The following is a 12,725-nucleotide window of genomic DNA, read 5'->3' on the forward strand; positions in this document are numbered from 1 at the left end:
ACAAGGATGCACAGGACCATCATGAACACGAGGATGGTGGGGTGGTGGGATCTAGCTATCCAGGAACTATAAAGGCAATAGGGTATGATTTTGTATATCAATTAACAGATGCATTTTGTAGGTATTCCATGAATGACTGCCAATTTGACTCATGCTTGACCTGTGAAAGTGGAGACATAGCATTGCATTTTTCCCTTCTGTGGATGTTACATACGTAATTCCCCCATATTTTACAATGTAAACCCTTGCAATCTTTCCAGTTGGGTGTAAATGTTTGCATAGCTACTGCAATTAGGAGGGCAAACAGGTAACAATTATTGTTATGCATAACAGGTTGTACAATGGTGCTCCAAAGGAAGAGGAAAGAAAAGCAAAGATCTTGTTGTATATGAAAGATACATTTAAGAGTTTTCCAAACCATTTTCCCAAAACATTTAACATATATACATTTGAAAAACATGTGTTTAAATGAGCCTAGAGCGAATAAACAACTCCAACAATTGTCATTTCGAGAGAGTACACTTTTAAAGAGAATGAGTGGGGTAGTGAAGACTCTATGATGACAAAAATACAAAGTCTGGAGTAAACTCTCTGACACAATAGTTTTAGAAATCTTTTTCCAAACAGATGGCCATACTATCACAGAGTCAGTCAGGGAGCACTCCCATTTCCAAGGGATTAGGCTTTTAAATGGATGAGACACTGATGGAATAGATATATGTATCTTATAGAGCCAAGAATCCATACCCATTGGGTTAGACAGGTGTTTAGCTCTTTCAGCATGGTAGCCATCAACATTACATGTTAATAAATCCAAGATTTCCATAATAGCATTGATCAAACTTAAGCATTGCTATATATGTGACATCGGAACATGGTATTTCACCATTATCTCATCAAAGGTAAGAGAAGTACTTTGAATAAACAACTGCCCCACATTTTAATACCACGAAAGAGCTAAGGCTTCCAACATAACATTCTCTTATTAACCTTAATCAGGGGGTCCATCGATATAAATTGCGAGGTAAACTGAGATTTTTTAGTGATCAATGGGAAAAAATAGAATCTCAGATACATAATTGAGGCATTAATGTGTTTACTATTAAAGTGTCTCTTATTGCCTATCATGTAGGGACAGTCTACAAGAGAATGGGGTAAACCATCGCCCTCTCTACAAGAAGCCAATTAGACACACATGGATTGACAGGAATGAACCACAATTGTGCTTGTCTCAAAACAAAGGCCATATAATATTTCCTGAAGTCTGGGAAACCTACACCTCCCTCAATTCTGAGCTTTTTGAGCTTGCTTTGCACAATTCTACGTCTCTTTCCCCCCAAAGGAATTTGAGGATACAGGTGTCTAGTGATTTCAAAAATGAGGCAGGAAAGGGAATAGGAAGCATATATAGAAAATAAAGTATAATCGGGGAAATCATACTTTTATTAGATTCAAGTCTACCCCACCAAGTTTAGAACAGGGGGAACTATGAGTTAGTATGCTCCTTAACTCTACTTAGGATGTTTGCTGTATTTTGTTTGGTGACACTTTCAATAGAAGATGCTATATGAATACCTAGATATTTAATGCCCGCAGGGCCTCACTTCATTCCAGAGCCTGAGATATGCTGTTTGGTACAGTGTAGGTTCAGTGGTAGTATTTCTGACTTATCAGTATTAAGTTTGTACATTGATGCAAGACAGAATTGTGTGACAATATGGAGCAACTGGTGAAGGCACATATCTTTTAGGTGCAAAAGCAGTAATACATCATTAGCATATGCATCAGTTTTAATTTGAATACCTCCAAAGTGAATCCAGTTCTATTATCATCTTGTCTAATTGGTTCAAGGAAAGGTTCAAGTTCTAAAATAAAGAGAGCGGGGAAAGTGGACAGCCATACCAAGTTCCTCTGTCAAGAGAGAAGAAGGATTACATCTGACCATTAATAAAAACTTATGTTTTGGATTGGAGTACAGTACTTTAATCATAGTTATAAAAGGATCAGGAATCCCATGCCACTTCAGAGCTTCAAACATGTGATTCAACTCAACTCAATCAAATGCCTTTTCAGAGTCAAGTGCTATACCAGCATATGGATTAGTAGATTTCTGAATGATGTTAAGAATGTTAGTAAAGAGTCTAATATTAGCTGATGACAGTCGTCCTCTGACATAACCTACCTGGTCATTTTTAAAGAGATCTGGAACAAAGGGAATGAGTCTATTAGCTATAATGTTGGCAGAAATGTTGCAATCAGCATTAATAAAGGATATGCAGTTTTGGACTAATTCAGAATATCTTTTGGGTTAGGGAAGACTATGAGCATTGTTTCCGTAAAGGACCATTTGGCTTTCCCATTTGAAATAAACCAACACTACAGTTCAATGGCTTTATAAATATAATGGGTAGAGTAGTGGCTAACAGGATACAGCCACTCCAAACCACGTCAGAGTTGAAACAACAAATGGTAGGGGTGGAGAGCCAGATCCAGAGGAGCCCACCCGGTGCCCCACTTCGGCAAGGACATCAAGCAATGACAGAGGGTTTAATGACAGATTCCAATTTATGTTTGTGGTCTAGATGTGTCAATTTCCTCCGTTCTATGACTTTGGATGAAGTTGCGAAAGTCAATTGAATTTTGGAAGGTAAAAATATGGCCATTAAGAGTGACCTTCAGTGAGGCAGGATGGATGATTCCATATCTGGCATTCAGTTGCCTTAGAGCTGGTCTGAACGTCAATAATTATTTTCTTCTTGCTGCAGTAGCATTGGAAACATCTTGTAATATAATGATCATGTTGCCTTCCCACATTCGTTGCTTTTTTGCTTAGCTTTGTCCAAGATGAGTAAGACACGGGTGTAGTCAATTAATGTGAAGATCAGAGTTCTTGGGCATTCCGAGGCGATATATTGGGTGCTCCTCGATGGGCTCTTTGATTATTGAGTTGCAAGGGCGTAGTTAAGTCAAGAAGTATAGGAATCGTATGATATAGGAATTGAATGGGATTATCTTTCATTATGTTCTCCGGAAGGCCAACAATGCGTAGGTTGCTCCACCTATTCCTATTCTCTAAATGTTCTGCTTGCTTCTGGAGAGATATAAAAGACATTTCCAGTAACAGCACTCTTCCTGTAACATCTTCTGCATTGCCGACCCTTCTTTCGACTTAGTTAATTCTCGATTCAACAGTGGACCATTTGTCATCCAGAATTTGCAATTTAGCAGTTGTGGCCTCCATGAAAGGTTTGAGCGATTTGATCTCCGATAAGATAGCATGGATGACTGGATCTTGTATGTCATCCTTAGGTGTGGGAGAGTCACTTTTCTGTCTCTTGGGAGAACTATTCGTCGACGTTGAAGGCAACTCCTTAGTTTGCCGTTTTTTGAAGCCATGTTTATGCACTATATGACACTGAATTTACACTGACATACTGCAAATATCTTCTAAAATTGGAGACAGCTACCTGCTCAAGGTGTCTTATCTTAAGTAACTTTGGTAGATGTGCATAAATAAGCCTTATTCACAGCCAAGCAGCTTGTCATCATTGCATTCTGAGCAGCCTTGCTCTAAAAATGCCTTTTTCCAAAATAGCTGCGCTTAAGTTGATAAGTACACTTTATTTGTGGCTAAGTAGTGATTTGCAAGAAAGAAACCAAGCAGCCATATATGTCATGAATATTTTCCTCATGTTTTTATCTAAGTGGGCTCTTAACAAGATTTAACAAGAATCGGAATGCATTTATACAAAAAGATTTCAGACAGCCATATGCCACAAAGCTTTTCTTCTTCTACAAATTCACAGAAAGTACATCATAAAGTGTTAATTAAACCTTGACAAGCATTATAAGGAGATAATTTCAGACAACTATATGCCCAATGTGCCTTATGCATATGGCTGCAATAGTAATTTATCAGTTTGCTTTAATTGTGTTAGAAGAGCACATCCCAGTTGTAAATATAGCTGCTGTGTTCCATAAATACCTTGGATTCTTGATGTTGCATTAGTAAATGGAATTAAGCCATTGTTGTGAAGAAATCCTGCTTCCGTACATTAGCGGCCCACCTGCATCGCACCGGCCGTATCAGCTGACAGGACACGTCTACTTGTTCGTAACGCGACCTCGTTGTCAGGAGGCCATGCCTCCAGTCCTCTTCTTCGTTACTATGCAGCATCTCTTAGCCTAAATAAAAAGCAGGAACCTCGGCACCTGCAACTGTAATGTTCCACAGGGATCACATAAGCTGAACATTTTAATTACCTCATTCTAGAGTTTAGAAAAATAAGTATAATTTTACCGCTGAAGTAGGGAGCGCTAATCTAGGCATCCGTCCGCATCCGCACTTGGCCACGCCCCCTATATCTAGGCGTCTGTCAGCATCGGTACTTGGCCAACACAACTATTTTTCAAACTTTCTGCTGACCCTTCTGCACCTTCCATCATCCTTGACTGCCTATCTGCCATCCAGTCCTGTTGCACTTCCAATGATGTCTGCCTCAATGCCAGCAAAACAAATATCCTTCCCAATGGGACCCCTGCTCCCACCTTCTTCCCTTCACTTTGGCCTTCCTCCATGGGCTCTCCCCCTGTTCCACCTTCTGAAGCCAGAAACCTTGGAGTCATCCTCAACTCCTCTCTTTCCTTCCTCCCACACACTCAGGACATTGCCAAGAAGTCCCACTTTCAGCTCTTCCTTCTCAAAGGAATTCTTCCTGTTGTCACCTTCCCCAGTAGCACAATATTACCTGAGCCGTGGTTCCCTCTAGGATTGATTATTGCAATAGCCTCCTCCCAAATCTACTTTCCTCCACTCTGCGACCCCTCCAGCTAATCCAAAATAGGACAGCAGGACTTATCCTTGGCCTCAAGCCCAGGGATTATATCTCTCCTGCCCTGAAAAGTCTTCACTGGCTCCCGGTTGCTTCACTGATTAAATTCAAACCCCTCTGTATCATCCAAAAAGCTGTCTGGGGCTGGGGAGCACTGTATCTGCAACTCTCTCTTACTAAATATTCTCCCTCTAGACCCCTGTGTTCCTCTGACACCAACTCTCTGTGTGTAAAGCATTTTGCTAAAGACTGGGCAGGAGGTCGATCGCTTTCCTCAGGTGGCTCAGTTCTATGGAACAGCCTCCCCCTCCTTCTGCGTCTTGACCAGGAATTTCGTAAATTCTGGAAGCTCCACAAGACTTTCTTCTTTACGGCCTCCTTCCCCCTTCTCTCCTCGGCTAATTCTCACAGTGGCTTTAATTGGTGTCCAGGGCTCTTATGCATCCTCTGGGCCCTGACCTACCACACCAAATCTTCCCCAGCTTCTGTCTATCTTCAGCACTTGCCTCGGCACACCCTCCCTTCCGGAGGCTCGAATTTACCATACCTTGCACTTCATCTGTCGTCACCCACATGCACCGGCACCCCAGCACCTACCCTCAATGCCCCCTCCCTTCTGCACTTGCACATTCTGAATACTCAAAAGCCATAGTAGGTTTGTCCTTTTTTCCCCTCCGCTGTATTTAATATTTGTACGCATTTTGGTATGTCTCTTTCCGATGTCCCCTCCCTGTTGCCCTGTGGGTGCTTTGAAACAGAATGTATTTGCTTTATAAGCACCTAATAAGCAAGCAATAAATAAATGCATAAATAAATAAATAAATAAATAAATGCACGTAGCGTGCAGACAAGTGTGCAAAGTGTGGTCTGTGGTGAGCACACTGAGTCTCACTGAGAGAAAGTCTGTGTTCCCTGCCTATTGCCTGAATCAGTAGAGGTAGAGGAGGAAACCCTATTTGTACTGTATTACAGCACAGAGCATATGCAGACAAGTGAGTAAACTGTGTTCTGTGTTGGGCACACAGAGTCTTACTGAGAGCAAGCCTGTTTTCCCAGCCTATTGCCTGAATCAAGAGAGGAAGAGGAGGAAAGCCTATTTGAACTGCATTACAGCATGGAGCAACGTGTGATTTGTGGTGGTCTGTGATGAACTACAGCATTGTGGCATTTACCTTTCTGCTGCCGCATATCTTATCACTTACTCAGTGTTGTGGGTCCCAAAGGGGGGTTCCTTCTCTGCGTTAAGTTTGTCCCACAACTGGCCACCAGGGCCTCTGCATAATTGGCTATCCACTCTGAGGTACTGGGGAGCAGAGCTTATTGCTCTGTACTTGTTGTGCAAGCTCTGCATAATTGGCTATCCACTCTGAGGTACTGGTGAGCAGAGCTTATTGCTCTGTACTCGTTGCGCAAGCTTCTAAGGATTTACCAAATTCCACTTTAGGGTCAGCTGTACAGCATCCTGCCCCAGTGCAAGCTTGAATGGCCAGGAAAACTTCAGTTGTGTTCAGGTATCACATATTCCTATCATGAAGGGGTCGGTTGAGATATATAACAACAGACGAAGGCTCATTATAAAAATCTTGGCCTAATCCTTTGCAGCCTAATATGCTAACATTTGTTAAATGGTCGACATTGTCGAGATTTCCCCTGACCTTAGAGAGCCCATTTATGAGTCAAAGTGTGATACTTGATCTTCTGCACAGAATTCCTGCACCAAAGACTGTCACCACGACTGACAATGAACATGTCCAACTGCCAGCCGTGAACAGTGTGAATATGTGGGCTGTTGTGGAATTTGTATCTCCAATTATTGAGGACTTGCTCTATTCAAATTTTAGAGATTTGAAGCACTGGGGCTATGATCTTATTGTTTGCTGTAACTATATTTTCATGACAGGCCACCCACTGAGATCATACAAGATAGTCCTTGCTGCTTGCCTGAGGTATTGCCTAGTCAAGGTTATGGGTGTGAGCAATCAGGCTTGCTTTTTTTTGCACAAAAGGAAGTGGCTAAACCTCTGCATGCGGGCCACATTGAACACTGGATTCCAGAATCATTGGAGGGGTATATGCAGTGACAGGCGGATATTGCACGTTCTTACAAGTTAATGGGCCTCATTCCGACCCAGGCGGTAAGTTACCGCCTGGGTCGTACCTTTACCACCATGGTGTAAACTACGTTTACGCCATGGTGGTTGGCGGACTTACCGCCCCATTCCGAGGTTGACGGGGCGGTAAGTCCCCAATCCCCATTTACCCTTCCCCATTCCCATTTTTGCCCCATAGGGCATAATGAGAGTGGGGAAGGCGTTAATTACGCCACCGTAAATTACGGTGGCGTAATTAACAACAAGGTCCCTTAGCGCCATGGATTTTAACACCTGCTAAAAGCAGGTGTTAAATCCTCCATGGCGCTAAGGGACCTCGGAATCAGGCGGTAAGGGTCGGCGCTGTTTACGCTGCCGTAAACCCCTTACCGCCTGGGTCAGAATGAGGCCCAATGTCCTGAACTCCTAGGACTCTGACTCCTTTTTAAATAACCCTTATAATTTTTCGGCTCTGCACAAAAATTATGTTTTTATTTTACTGGAAACCTGGATGTGTGAAGACTTTATGATGGATGAATATAACACCATTAGTCGCCCCGCAATATCTTCTGTTCATGGTCGACCTATGGGTGGATTGGCGTTGAGGGCCAAGGCTCACATCAAACTAAGCGAATTTTCATTTGGCAAATCTTTTCCTTATGTACTTTTATTTATTTATTTATGTATATATTTACAAGAGGAACAATGCTCTTTTGATCACAAAAGAACATACAATAGATATGAAATCAGATTTGACGGGAAGCAGTGGGCTTCTTGCAATGGGATGAGTTTCAGGGACATTCTGGCCAGGTTGTGGAGGAGAGTAAATGGAACAGTAATCAGGGCCAATACATAAGTGGATTTACACAGATTAAGGACAACCAATATTGGAAATTTTTAAGTGCAGGTAAGCGCTATGGCTAGCTGTGCTTGGAACATGACCATGATGGGTGAAGTGCTAGAATCGAGGGGCAGAAGAAGTGAGAGACAGAGGCACGTTAGAGGTGAGGACATTTTTTTGGTTTTGAACACATTTGTGTGGACTATTTCTCGGATGTCCGGGGGAAGAGAATTCCATGTGTGGTTATAAAAAGTTATCAGCACCTTTTGATAAAATATTGATCATTATTAATCTTTACGATCCCCCTGGTGGTAACATGTCATCTACAATCCAAAGGCAAATAGATGGGACCATATCTGCATGGATTGACTTGTACCCTAATGATCATGTAATATGTCCTATGTGATTTCAACGTGTTCTGTAAATCCCCTACTGAGAGCAATAATGTCTTGCTAAAAATGTCACCCAATAAATGCTAGACAATTTTAGTGTGGGAACTTATCGTTGTAAATCTAGAGTGGTCAGACAAAGTTGGTTTGATTTATTGAATGTATTTTATCTAAGGCAATTTAGCATGCAGGACCATAAGGGGGAGAAGGCTGATAATACCTGGTAGATTGGTAGGTTTTATTCAAATGTGTACTATGTATTTGCTGGTTGTAGGCTGAGGGGAATGTCATCCATTCTTCTTGCCACCTTCGCAGAGCTTAGTGGCCACGCTGTAATAACGTGGTCTATAGATGTGGCCTGTGAGAGATTTTTTTACAGTTTTTTAAGTCATGTCTCAGTGAATACTCAGGGAAAGCGGGTTATGTGATCTGATAGAAATGTGTAGAAATGTGATACATGGTTTAAACAATTTGATGGCAATATTGAGTCTCTGTTGATATTGTGTAATTGGGAGATCCACTATATGATGGAATATGCCAGAAGATCGTTACATTTTGATCAGGTGTTTAACCCTTCAATAAACAAGAACACTGGCTTTTATGATATATATATTAAAAAAGAATGTTGGGCAAGAATCTTCGAATGATCCAAAGATCTGATGACCATTCTTGGAAAGATAAGAAATGTTTTATTAGTAATCTCCCCAGACGGTACAAAAATAAATTGGCTTTCTAACTATGAACGTAATTTGAATAATGCAAACTGGAAATTCAAATCTATCATATTAAAATCTAATGATAGTAGGATATTCTGGGGTCATTATAGAAAATGTCCTGTAGAAAACCCTCCTGTGGAAATGAATCCGCTTCCTGAAGATAAGTGGGTTACTTGTTTATATTACTATCTGACTATTAGTGATACTTTGACTGAAAGCTATAGGCCCTTAGCAAGCCTAAACTATGATTTTGAGAAGGAAGATGTATTATTAGCCACCACATGAATTAAGGGATCTCGAATGCTGGAGCCAAATGGCCTGGCTAATGCAGAAATTATTGTAAATCCAAAACTATGGGGTCACGGCCCTACTCAGGTGTTCACTCGCATCCTCAAAGATAGAATAATACCAGCCAGTTGGTGGGAGTCCATCTTAATTCCGTTTTTTTTTAAAAGGGCAGTCACACTCATCCTACAAATTATAGGCTCCAAGCAATGCTAGATTCTAGTGGGAAAATCTTTCCTACAATCCTGTTGTGCATTGTGCAATGATGGGTAGATAGCCAGGAACTTTTAATTAAGCTGCAAAAGGATTTAGGTCTGGAAATAATACCTCTTATAACATCTGGGCGCTGCAATATCTTGTGGCAGATGTTACACTATCTAATAACAAGAAAGTATTAATCTGCTATATTTATTATTCTATTACATTTAATTGTGTATCCCAGCCACTTCTATGAGAGAACCTTACCAGCTGGGGCATCGACCCGGTTTTGCTACATTTCATAGGGTCTGTGTACCCTGTCACCACTGTAGTGGTATGGTTCGACCAGGATAAACATACCACACGCCCTATTAAGACCAATCTGGGATTGAAGCAGAGTTGCGATTTGGCACCCCTGCTTTTCAAGCTATATGGTTATTATATGGATATCACTATAAGATCCAGCCACAACTTTTTTACTCGTATAGGGGAGGAAATTCATCCTTAGATGTCATATGCCGATGATACCATCTTGCTAGATCAAACAACTATCGGGCTCCATCAGCCTCCGGATGCTGTATGAAGCTATGCCAACAAGAACTGTATGAGAAGGAATCCACAAAAAATGAAGGTAATGATTTTAGACAAAAAAAAATAAAACACAAAAGAGCTACATTTGGAGGCTAAATAAGGAAACCCTTGAAGTGGTGGACACATAATTATATCATGGTACTCCATTTAAAAGTCACCCAAATGTAACATTCTATGAAAACTTTATTTCACACAAAGTTTCTAGGAAATGGGCAATTAGAAGGAGCTTTATTGCCAGAAAAGGGGGACACAATATAGCTGGTTATCTGGAAATCTTTAAGACCAGCATGATTCGTTGCAAATTATATAAGCTATGTTGGGATCAGAAGGAGCCAAACTCACTATTGAGCATATTGGCTAGGGGAGTCGAGAATAACTGTAAGAACACCCTTTATTGTGATGTGGAACTCTCAGTGACAACTCACCTTGAGATCATGGACCTACCGACCCCTTGCCAAGAAAGCTCTACGCTGTTTATTCAGTCAATTAAGCCTAAAACGAAAGCGTGGCACAGTGCAAATTGTACTGCAAATCGAAGCCAATAAAATCAATATATCGGATTGGTTGTGGACGTATCTGGTAAAATCCTGTCCTGTAAATTAAATGTGCTTCATCACATATGTACGCCTAGACATCCTGCCTACTTTTGAGTATTTAGGAGCTTGGAAGGGTGTTGAGCGTGATTTCAGATTGTGCTATGTGTGTGGTCATGGGATTGAGTATAGTCAAAACATCATATTGGAATGCCAGGTCTTACAGCAACAATATCATAAGGGAAACAGCAAAATGATGTGAAGCACAGAATAGTGGTCTTCTAATCCATTTGGGAGTTTGATATATTTTCGTCGCCAGTCTTGATAGTCACAGCAGCTGAATACCTTGTATGGAAGATTGGGCTCTTAAAATTAATGAAATGTGCTGTAAGGGGCACTCGTGAGGCACAGGTGGTCTTTGCATTATGATTTCCTTTAAGACTCTTTTTGTTGTGTGCAAATATAGGGTTAAGATTGTAACCAAAAATGTCATTGATTTTTAGATAGTGATGTTAAGAAATGTTAGTGTGAATGTATTGAATGGCAAATGAATATATCACTTTGTTTTATAATGGAATGTATAATGAATACATGAAATGCATTTTATGGTATTATGGAGGACATACTTTATCTTGTATTTTGCATATACATAAAGTGAAGGTTTTCTTAGAAAAAGCAGAAGCACTAAACAAAAAAAACAAAAAAAAAATAGATAAAGTATTTTCCACTACAGTATTGAATCCTCGGTAGACAGCATCCATCGTCTTGTTCCACCCAAATGCATGGTGTTTGAGCTATTTCGTGCCAGCTATTACTCATTCTTTGTTTTCTGAAAATCTGTATTTAGCCAGGAAATGTCTGACAATGGGGTTATGCGTATTTCGCTCTTAGTGAGCACAATTGTATTTTGTGATCTTGTGAGAGCAATTCCATGCACATTGACGTTTATGCTGAATTTTGCCCACAGCCACGATTTTGAATCTGGCAAGAAAGTGGGCCGGTCATAAAACAGAGTTGTGTGCGTTATGGAGTAACAAAGTTGTCAGAATTGTGTGCACGTCCAAAGATGGTGAAAAAGCATTTTTACCGCCATATATGCAGTGACCCTGATAGGATCAAATTAGTTTAGATCTATTACTGGGAAAACCCTCTTGGTGCCAAACTTGGATCACTGTCTGAGGCATCTTCTAGCATGTGTGGAGGCCATCCGGGGATCCTGTGAAGAAGCAGAGCCTTGCATTGGTGTGTTCAGATTCAGGCTAAAAATGAAGGCTAGAACTAGATTTCGTATTTGATCTGTGAATAAAGTGTGGGTGGGAAAGTGGAAAGTCTGAATGGGCCTTTTGTCCTTGATCCAGGCTTTCTATATAGTCTTACACTTTGCTTTGACGCACACATATGAAAACCTCTTAAGTGCCATGCATGGTGCCCCCGCTCTCCTACCCCTGGCCTTCATGCTCAACCGTGTTCGGAACTTTTTCTCTCCGCAAAACACATCTGGCGGGGTCTGTAGGCGTGGTGTACCATCCACCACTCAACCACACCCTTCAAACAAAAGTGCAAGCTTGACAGCTCTGCAAAACATTCACAGAGCTGTCAGGGTTCTGCCTGGGGGAGGCTGGCAGCAGTTAGAAATGACGATTCAGAGAAAAGCATTGAACGAGCAAAGCTCTGTAAATCCACAGATACAGGGCTTTGCCTGGCGTGCACAGGCAGCTGCTCTCAACAAGGAGGGGTTGCGGCTGGAGTGCCACAACTGTTTTTTTTTATAGGCGCAGCTTTGCAGAAAATAAAAAATAAAAATGATCAATGTAAAACTTCTCCGCTGTGGTTACATAGCGATATTATATAACAGCAGCTGGCGTATTGTGCCACACCGCACACCAACTCGAGTAACAAATTGCTTTAATAAAAACGACACCGTGTTTTCTTCTGCGCCTGCTGGTGGGGGGGGGGAAGGGGAGAGGGAGAGAGAGAGAGAGAGAGAGAGAGAGAGAGAGAGAGAGAGAGAGAGAGAGAGAGAGAGAGAGAGAGAGAGAGAGATATATATATATATATATATATATATATATATATATATATATATATATATATATATATATGGGGGAAGGGTGGCGATTCCTCCACCTTCTTCATCTCTGCATTCCAGAATGCAGCGAAGAGGACCTAGTGGCATTGATGACTGTAATTTGGGATTACTAGTACTACACCATCCCATAATAGAATTAACCTCACTATTGACACAGGAAC

The sequence above is a fragment of the Ambystoma mexicanum genome, chromosome 2p (assembly GCF_040938575.1).
Source record: "Ambystoma mexicanum isolate Mex_15411 chromosome 2p, UKY_AmexF1_1, whole genome shotgun sequence".
Classification (NCBI taxonomy): Eukaryota; Metazoa; Chordata; class Amphibia; order Caudata; family Ambystomatidae; genus Ambystoma; species Ambystoma mexicanum.